Genomic DNA, 7500 nt, shown 5'->3' with positions numbered 1-7500 from the left:
GTGTCCCCCCCCCACCATCTTCGGCTGATTACCGTGGCTGGACCGGATCAAGGAGCAACGGAACCGTGCCAGAACGACGTCGGTCGGACGGCGTGAACTGATAGTGCCGAGGCCGGAAACCGAGCCGGAAATGTGCACCGATTTATTGGTCCCACTCGCAGGCCCATATCTCCGGAAGGCCGAGGCCGATTTCCTCCGGGTATGGTTCGCTGCGTGCAGCCGGAAGGGGAGCAGCGGACGGCACTGAGCAGCCGGAGGTGCGGCGCTGCCCGCCGGAGCTGCAAGCGAAAGGCTGCGCACCGCTTTCCGCTGGTTAACTCGGCAGGCCGTCAGGCCGACCGACTCCGCTTCAGCACGGGAGCTAGAGTCGGGCAAGGGGCACCGAAGGGTACCGGAAGGATCACGTTCGGACACCGGGAAGTCGAGTGCCGGGCCGCCGAAAGCGAGCTCGGGGCCCCGGTTTGTCCGTCCCACCCGGAGGCCCATATCTCGAGAAGGCACAGGCCGATTTCCTCCGGGTTTGGCTCGCTGCGTGCGGCCGGACGAGGTGCAGCGAACGGTACCGAGCACTCGGAGGTGCGGCGCTGCCCGCCGGAGGTACAGCGAAAGGCTGCAAACCGCTTTCCGCCTCCTCTCCCCTCGGGCGTGAGACCGACGGTCGTCTGGTTTGCTTCCGCGGCAAGAGCAGGACGAGGGGCACCGAGCGGTACCAGAACGAACCCGGTCGCACACCGGGATGTGGAGTGCCCGGCCCAAACCCGCTACCCCCCCCCCCCCCCCCCCACCCGAAAGCGAGCCCCGGTTTGTGGATTAAAAGTGAAGCGGCAAAGATTTGTAAAACAGCGTGAAATGATGAACCAGAAGCCCAAAGTAATGGTGGGAATAAAAGTTCCGAAATGTGAAATGGTGAACCAGAAGTTGTGTGAACTGTTTAACCCAAAGTGGCAAAAATGGATTAAAAGGGGTGAAATGATCGACCGCAAAGCAGGGCAAGCATTAAACAAAAGCAGCAGCATTTTTTAAAAAGGGACAAATGGTTTACCAGAATCCCAAAAGAATGCTCAGAGACTTAAGTCCCAAAGGGGCAAATGGTTAACCAGAAGCTGGGTGAACTGCTTAACCCAAAGTGGGAAAAAGGATAAAAAAGGGGTGAACTGATCAACCAGAAGTCGACAACAATGTGCGGCGATTAAGTCTGAAAGAGGGAAAGGTTGACCGGAAAGCAGGGAAATGATTAAACAAAAGCAGAAAAATTCAGTAAAAAGGGGCAAGTGGTGAACCAGAAGTTGGGTGAACTGCTTAACCAAAAGTGGGAAAGAGGATTAAAAGGGGAGAAATGTTGAACCAGATGTCGAAAACAATGCGCGGCGATGAAGTCTGAAAGAGGAAAAGGTTGACCGCAAAGCAGGGAAAGGATTAAACAGAAGCAGCAATATCTTTTAAAAAGGGACAAATGGTGAACCAGAATCCCAAAAGAATGCTCAGAGACTTAAGTCCCAAAGGGGCAAATGGTTAACCAGAAGCTGGGTGAACTGTTTAACCAAAAGTGGGAAAAAGGATTAAAATGTTGTGAAATGATTAACCAGAAGGCGAAAGCAAAGTGCGGCGGCGAAGTCCTAAAGGGGAAAAGGTTGACCATAAAGCAGGGAAATGATTAAACAAAAGCGGAAAAATTCAGTAAGAAGGGGCAAATGGTTAACCAGAAGTTGGGTGAACTGCTTAACCAAAAGTGGGAAAAAGGATTAAAAGGGGAGAAATGTTTAACCAGATGTCGAAAACAATGCGCGGCGATGAAGTCTGAAAGAGGAATAGGTCGACCGCAAAGCAGGGAAATGATTAAACAAAAGCAGAAAAATTCAGTAAAAAGGGGCAAATGGTGAACCAGAAGCTGGGTGAACTGCTTAACCAAAAGTGGGAAAAAGGATTAAAAGGGGAGAAATGTTGAACCAGATGTCGAAAACAAGGTGCGGCGATGAAGTCTGAAAGAGGAATAGGTCGACCGCAAAGCAGGGAAAGGTTTAATCAAAAGCAGCAATATCTTTTAAAAAGGGACAAATGGTGAACCAGAATCACAAAAGAATGCTCAGAGACTTAAGTCCCAAAGGGGAAATGGTTAACCAGTAGCTGGGTGAACTGTCCAACCCAAAGTGGGAAAAAGGATTAAAAGGGGTGAAATGATTAACCAGGAGGCTAAAGCAATGTGCCGCGGTGAAGTCCTAAAGGGGAAAAGGTTGACCAGAAAGCAGGGAAAGCATTAAACAAAAGCGGCAACATTTTTTAAAAAGTGGCAAATGGTTAACCAGAATCCCAAAAGAATGCTCAGAGACTTAAGTCCCAAAGGGGAAATGGTGAACCAGAAGCTGGGTGAACTGGTGAACCAAAAGTGGGAAAAAGGATTAAAAGGGGAGAAATGTTTAACCAGAAGGCAAAAGCAAAGTGCGGCGGCGAAGTCCAAAAGGGGAAAAGGTTGACAAGAAAGCAGGGAAATGATTAAACCAAAGCGGAAAAATTCAGTAAAATGGGGCAAATGGTTAACCAGAAGCTGGGTGAAATGGTTAACCAAAAGTGGCAAAAAAAGATTTAAAGGGGAAAAATGATTAACCAGAAGTCGACAACAATGCGCGGCGATGAAGTCTGAAAGGGGAAAAGGTTGACCACATAGCAGGGAAACGATTAAACAAAAGCGGCAACATTTTTTAAAAAGTGGCAAATGATTAACCAGAATCCCAAAAGAATGCTCAGAGACTAAGTCCCAAAGGGGAAATGGTTAACCAGAAGCTGGGGGAAATGGTTAACCAAAAGTTGCAAAAATGATTAAAAGGGGTGAAATGATGAACCAGGAGGCTAAAGCAATGTGCCGCGGTGAAGTCTGAAAGAGGCAAAGGTTGACCAGAAAGCATTAAACAAAAGTGGCAACATTTTTTAAAAATTGGCAAATGATTAACCAGAATCCCAAAAGAATGCTCAGAGACCAAGTCCCAAAGGGGAAATGGTTAACCAGAAGCTGGGGGAAATGGTTAACCAAAAGTTGCAAAAATGATTAAAAGGGGTGAAATGATTAACCAGGAGGCTGAAGCAATGTGCCGCGGTGAAGTCCTAAAGGGGAAAAGGTTGACCACAAAGCAGGGAAAGCATTAAACAAAAGCGGCAACATTTTTAAAAAAGTGGCAAATGATTAACCAGAATCCCAAAAGAATGCTCAGAGACTAAGTCCCAAAGGGGAAATGGTTAACCAGAAGCTGGGTGAAATGGTTAACCAAAAGTTGCAAAAATGATTAAAAGGGGTGAAATGATTAACCAGGAGGCTAAAGCAATGTGCCGCGGTGAAGTCTGAAAGAGGGAAAGGTTGACCAGAAAGCATTAAACAAAAGTGGCAACATTTTAAAAAAATTGGCAAATGATTAACCAGAATCCCAAAAGAATGCTCAGAGACTAAGTCCCAAAGGGGAAATGGTTAACCAGAAGCTGGGGGAAATGGTTAACCAAAAGTTGCAAAAATGATTAAAAGGGGTGAAATGATTAACCAGGAGGCTGAAGCAATGTGCCGCGGTGAAGTCCTAAAGGGGAAAAGTTTGACCACAAAGCAGGGAAAGCATTAAACAAAAGCGGCAACATTTTAAAAAAAGTGGCAAATGATTAACCAGAATCCCAAAAGAATGCTCAGAGACTAAGTCCCAAAGGGGAAATGGTTAACCAGAAGCTGGGGGAAATGGTTAACCAAAAGTTGCAAAAATGATTAAAAGGGGTGAAATGATTAACCAGGAGGCTGAAGCAATGTGCCGCGGTGAAGTCTGAAAGAGGGAAAGGTTGACCAGAAAGCATTAAACAAAAGCGGCAACATTTTTTAAAAATTGGCAAATGATTAACCAGAATCCCAAAAGAATGCTCAGAGACTAAGTCCCAAAGGGGAAATGGTTAACCAGAAGCTGGGGGAAATGGTTAACCAAAAGTTGCAAAAATGATTAAAAGGGGTGAAATGATTAACCAGGAGGCTAAAGCAATGTGCCGCGGTGAAGTCTGAAAGAGGGAAAGGTTGACCAGAAAGCATTAAACAAAAGTGGCAACATTTTTTTAAAATTGGCAAATGATTAACCAGAATCCCAAAAGAATGCTCAGAGACTAAGTCCCAAAGGGGAAATGGTTAACCAGAAGCTGGGGGAAATGGTTAACCAAAAGTTGCAAAAATGATTAAAAGGGGTGAAATGATTAACCAGGAGGCTGAAGCAATGTGCCGCGGTGAAGTCCTAAAGGGGAAAAGGTTGACCACAAAGCAGGGAAAGCATTAAACAAAAGCGGCAACATTTTTAAAAAAGTGGCAAATGATTAACCAGAATCCCAAAAGAATGCTCAGAGACTAAGTCCCAAAGGGGAAATGGTTAACCAGAAGCTGGGGGAAATGGTTAACCAAAAGTTGCAAAAATGATTAAAAGGGGTGAAATGATTAACCAGGAGGCTGAAGCAATGTGCCGCGGTGAAGTCCTAAAGGGGAAAAGGTTGACCACAAAGCAGGGAAAGCATTAAACAAAAGCCGCAACATTTTTAAAAAAGTGGCAAATGATTAACCAGAATCCCAAAAGAATGCTCAGAGACCAAGTCCCAAAGGGGAAATGGTTAACCAGAAGCTGGGGGAAATGGTTAACCAAAAGTGGCAAAAAATGATTAAAAGGGGTGAAATGATTAACCAGAAGTCGAAAATAATGTGCGGCGGTGAAGTCTGAAAGAGGGAAAGGTTGACCAGAAAGCAGGGAAAGCATTAAACAAAAGCGGCAACATTTTTAAAAAAGTGGCAAATGATTAACCAGAATCCCAAAAGAATGCTCAGAGACTGAGTCCCAAAGGGGAAATGGTTAACCAGAAGCTGGGGGAAATGGTTAACCAAAAGTTGCAAAAATGATTAAAAGGGGTGAAATGATTAACCAGGAGGCTAAAGCAATGTGCCGCGGTGAAGTCTGAAAGAGGGAAAGGTTGACCAGAAAGCATTAAACAAAAGCGGCAACATTTTTAAAAAATTGGCAAATGATTAACCAGAATCCCAAAAGAATGCTCAGAGACTAAGTCCCAAAGGGGAAATGGTTAACCAGAAGCTGGGGGAAATGGTTAACCAAAAGTTGCAAAAATGATTAAAAGGGGTGAAATGATTAACCAGGAGGCTGAAGCAATGTGCCGCGGTGAAGTCTGAAAGAGGGAAAGGTTGACCAGAAAGCATTAAACAAAAGCGGCAACATTTTTTAAAAATTGGCAAATGATTAACCAGAATCCCAAAAGAATGCTCAGAGACTAAGTCCCAAAGGGGAAATGGTTAACCAGAAGCAGGGTGAACTGCTTAACCCAAAGTGGGAAAAAGGATTAAAAGGGGTGAAATGATTAACCAGGAGGCTAAAGCAATGTGCCGCGGTGAAGTCTGAAAGAGGGAAAGGTTGACCAGAAAGCATTAAACAAAAGTGGCAACATTTTTTAAAAATTGGCAAATGATTAACCAGAATCCCAAAAGAATGCTCAGAGACTAAGTCCCAAAGGGGAAATGGTTAACCAGAAGCTGGGGGAAATGGTTAACCAAAAGTTGCAAAAATGATTAAAAGGGGTGAAATGATTAACCAGGAGGCTGAAGCAATGTGCCGCGGTGAAGTCTGAAAGAGGGAAAGGTTGACCAGAAAGCATTAAACAAAAGCGGCAACATTTTAAAAAAATTGGCAAATGGTTAACCAGAATCCCAAAAGAATGCTCAGAGACTAAGTCCCAAAGGGGAAATGGTTAACCAGAAGCTGGGGGAAATGGTTAACCAAAAGTTGCAAAAATGATTAAAAGGGGTGAAATGATCAACCAGAAGTCGAAAATTATGTGCGGCGATGAAGTCCTAAGGGGGAAAAGTTACCCAGAAGGCAGGGAAAGTATCAAACGAAAGCAGCCAAAAAATTATTAAAAGAGGGGAACTGATGAACCAAAAGATGAGAAACGGCCCGCAGAGACTAAGTCCAAAACGGGAACTGGTGAACCGGAAATGATTAACCAAAAACTAAGTCCGAAGAGGGAACTGGTAAACCAGAACTGAGTAACCCGATTTTTAAAATTAATTATAAATGGGGAAACGATTGAGCAAAAGGCGGAAATTAAGTCACAGGGACCAGGTCCGAAAGGGCAAGAGGTTACCCCGTAGGGGGCATTCGTCAACTCAATCTGAAAACTTTGGAGGCAAATCTGACCAAAATGCGGAAATCGGACCACACCGCGAGGGGCGCCATTCGACGGGGCAGGGTTAGACGCGTCGAACGGTACCTGAAGGTCCCGGCTGCGACACGTGAGTCCGGAGATATGGCCAGTCAAAGTCTGATGGGAGGTACCGAAGCCGAAAAATCGAAACGCGTTTGCGGCGATTCGGTGTCAGAGAGTCGGTCACGAATTCAAATTCGTCCCGCTGATTCGCCAATTGCCAGCCGGTTCCGGGGGGATTGGCGGGGTACCTGCAGGATAGTAAGAGGTGGCATGTCGAGACTTAGCCTGTTTACCAGACTTGTGTCTAGCGCCTCCAGGTCTGCAGAGACCGACCCGGGCTGCCGCCCAACCGACTTTTAAGCCTTTTGGGAGTGGGAATTTTTCCCATTTTTCCCCATTTTTCGGGTTTTTTGGTCGGGCTTGAAAACGGCGGCCCCGAGGCCTCCCGGGGCTGGCGGGCTTCGGCTCCCTTGCGAGAGGGTCCGAATTCCACCCGTTTAAGCCCAGAAAGGAGTTCGGAAGTCAGTCGGTCGAGGGAACCCCTTCGGAAGTCCGACGGGGATGGATTCGGCCGGCGTTTCGGATCTCCGGTCAGAGGATTCCCCCCCTGGGCGGGGGGGTGCGAGTAGCTGCCGGCAAACGGTCCCTTGCACTTGTGGCACAAAAAGTCCGAGCACAGGTTAATGAGTTGGCCGCGGAAGCCCCTATGCCGAAATGAGAAAGCCCCCGTTGCGGGGATTTAGTGACGCATCTGCGGCCGGAGGTGGGAGGCCGTCCTGCCGAATTGACACTTGTCATTCGGGCACCTAGGGATTGGTCGGGTACCCGGAGATTTTCGAGAACACGATTTTCAGAGCTTTCTCTGACAGCCCAGGTGCACTTTAAGAGTGCCTGAAAAAGTGACACTTGGCAGAAGGCTCTCAATTTCAAAGCGGAGACCTTTACAAGAGCACTCGGAAGTCACCTGTCAGCATTTAAAGCTACATCAGGCGGCAATTTTCGAACTCTTTGTCAGTCTGAAATCGTGTTGAGCCTCGACAGCGTCGGGCTCAGGCAGGAGGAGCTTGCCAGCAGAGAGAGGCTCACCATGGATTGCTGGTGGATGCTTTTCGAAAACATATACACATTATATTATATTATAATAATATAAAGAAAAAAAAGAGTTTCTCAAAATCTCTGTGACACTTTGCAGATTTTTTTGAAAGCCAATAAAGAGAACTCTTTAACTTGAAAGTCACCTGTGCCGGCATAGCGATGACTTTTAAAACAGGTTGACACTTTCGAGCCGCG

The sequence above is a fragment of the Heptranchias perlo genome, unplaced genomic scaffold (genome assembly GCF_035084215.1).
Source record: "Heptranchias perlo isolate sHepPer1 unplaced genomic scaffold, sHepPer1.hap1 HAP1_SCAFFOLD_546, whole genome shotgun sequence".
NCBI classification, from domain to species: Eukaryota; Metazoa; Chordata; class Chondrichthyes; order Hexanchiformes; family Hexanchidae; genus Heptranchias; species Heptranchias perlo.
This window is presented reverse-complemented; position numbering follows the sequence as displayed.